We start from the raw sequence: 3,202 nt of genomic DNA, 5'->3' as shown, positions 1-3,202 counted from the left end.
TGAGGCCGATAAATTTACCAAAAACTCTCCATCTACAATGTCACGAGGCTTCGAGTAGGCCCCATTGTTGATACTGAAGGGACCACATAAAATATTGATTACCGAAACCATATCTGCTAGGTTGCGATTTCCAGTTTTTTAAAGTTGTTATTTACTATACAGCCACGGCGTCCTTGCCAATAAATCTGTGATTTTATGAATCCTCTGCCATTCCTCTTTCAGTTGATATAATATTACACCCGTGGGATTATTTTGCATTTACAGAGGTGACAGAAAACAATAATGGAACGTTTCTTTTGGTAATTTCTGTATATCGGTTAATATGCACTTAAAGTGCTCAAAGCGCTTTACAAGGGTTCCTATTCAACAACAACAAGTGAGACGAGACATTACGTCTGCTAGGCTATATTACTTTTTTTTCGGACAGAGACAACGGGCTGTCAACGGACAGGTACTCAATTTACACCTGAGTACGGTGTAAGAATGTGAGTAAAGAGATTTTTCCAAGGACGCAACTATGCGCCGCTCAGAACGGACTCGAACACTGGATCATCCAGTCTGAAGGCGTATATCATACCTATTAGACCACATAGCCGCATATTTTTAATATCCGCAAAACATTACCATGCAAAACTGAATTGTGGAGAACGGACAAGGTGCTTGTACAGTTGGAGGCTGTATACGTTGTAAACATGGTGTTCAATATTTAAACATATCTCAAATGTCAGTCTGTCGCTGACATAACAGCGTTTTTTTGAGTGGGTCAGTTAAAGATCTTCCAAGGAAGATGGCAAATGCGTAAACCTTGCCCACACTGATAAAGATATTCTTCACATGCATGAAAAAAATGAGGGAGGGAGGGGGGGGGAGAGAAGAGAGAGATAAGGCCAAATATACCCGCTTTTATCAAATCAAATTTCCACACAATTTAGGCACAGTGCATTTTCACGTCCGTCAGCACATTTGACACGTTTACAGCACGGATTATCGTGTTTAAAAGAATAGAAATCAAGTGACAAAAACATTTCTAGTATAAACTATCAATGATCGACACTAAATGTGATACAGTGCCGGACATGGCAGATCAAAAAGCAAATAGAAAATTATGGCCCATCCACTTTGTCGTCAAAAAAAAAAGGGTTGGGGGGGGGGGGGGAGTTCAATGGCTTACCATAATCCGCCCGCAAACTCGTCCTTCGAATATCGATTGATTAATATGACCCTCGTCTTGTCAAAAAAAAAAAAAAAAAAAACCAAGAAAAAAAAAAACTGTACCGGGACTTTGCGCAGATGGATGACTATTCTCATTAAATTCTCTCTCAATCAGACTATTAACGTTAAACTTCACACATAGTTTTGTGTATTGATACGATTGATCTGGCTGATAGCACCGGTGAGTATCGTATCGAAACAAATACCATCAACACTGCGACCTGGGAAAACTACAAAGGTCATTCAATTTATACGTCATGGCACATTATGATCAAAGTACCAACGATCAGAGCTGCTGGTTTTTAGTTCGGGTGAGTAAATTGGTAACGTAAATAAAATGATAAGAAATTATGAAGTGAGTCGAAAAGCCAGAAGACAATGGGGAGTAAAACCTTTGCGGCGATGGGACTCGAACCCACTGTTACGACAACTCCGCCTGGCCGCGAGAGGGACGCTCTACAATCGACGCCATCCACCCTCTCAAAGTTTTCATTTTCTATTTTCTTCTGACACTTTTTTACTCACTTCATTTCTTGTTATTACATCAACATAACAACAGCCTGTTTCCCCAACTTATCAACAAAGTTTTTCAAAGTTCTCAATCAGCCTTAACTCTAGGCATTTTTGAGGACAATTTTCGGATAATCGTAATAACATTGACATCGTAAACGTTTTCTGATCACATTTAAATTCGCGTGTTTTGTTGTTGTATTGTAACCCGTATGAGCGCAGCAGCGACGGTGGCGGTGGTGTTCGAAAGAGTCGAAGAAGAGGAAGAAGAGACATTTTGGAAACGGCTGAATGGTTGTGGCCTCTTTTTCAGAACTTATCAAAATTATAAGCGGCGGAGTTAGCGGTAGTTTTGGTAATCCAGCTTAAATTAAACTGTAGCAATTGTGTCCTCCTGTCATTCTTAAATTTTGTTGCTCTAACGTGACAACATCACAACAACAACAACTATTCTGTGGCTTTATTTGAGGTTGATTATTTTTGTTTTTCGGAGTAAGAGGATTTAGTAATTATTACCAGAGAGATAAATACTTAGATAAATAATAAATAAATTAATTAATTAATAGATAAACACTGTGCATTCTTGTGCGTGTATTGTCATAATTTTGTCAGAGCTTGAGTCCAGTGTTGACAGTTAATATTTTGGTGATTTAATTAGCAAATGAATTAAATGAGATAAATTTGCTTTAAAATTCTATATAAATTGCTGCGATCATTACAATTGAGAAATAATAACAATTATCATTATTATCAATAATTATAATATTTATTATTATTATTATTATTATTATTATGATTATTAATTATTATTTATTATTATTATTATTATTATTATTAATTATTATTATAAATTTTTTTTATTATTTATTTATTATTATTATTAATATTATTATTATTATTATATTATTATTATTATTATATTATCATTATCATCATAATCATCATTATCATCATCATTATCTTTATTATTATTATAATATTATTATTATTATTATTATTTATTATTATTATTATTATAATTATTACTATTATTAAAATTATTATTATTGTTGTTGTTATATTATTATTATTATTATTATTATTATTATTATTATTATTATATTATATATTATATTGTCAGTATCATTATTATCATTATTACATTATTGTTATTAATTATTATTATCGTCATCATCATCACATCATCATCATCATCATCATCGTCATTTAACATCATCATCATCATCATTATTATTCCAATATTATCATCATCACTATTATTCCAATAGTATTATCATCATTAATTTGTATAGTAGTATTAGGCCTATAACTCTTTTTCGATATCAGCTGTTTAATATTTCAGATATTATTTATTTTTATTTTTTTTAAAATCTATGACTAAATCCAAAATATCCGACCATTTCAAGTATAATGACATTTTATTACACCCGTGACACTTCGTTGGACTTTGTAATTTTTCTTTTCCTCCAACATTTTTGTT

Source organism: Berghia stephanieae, chromosome 3 (assembly GCF_034508935.2).
Source record: "Berghia stephanieae isolate SIO BIC M18660-M18661 chromosome 3, UCSD_Bste_1.3, whole genome shotgun sequence".
Lineage (NCBI taxonomy): Eukaryota > Metazoa > Mollusca > Gastropoda > Nudibranchia > Aeolidiidae > Berghia > Berghia stephanieae.
This window is presented reverse-complemented; position numbering follows the sequence as displayed.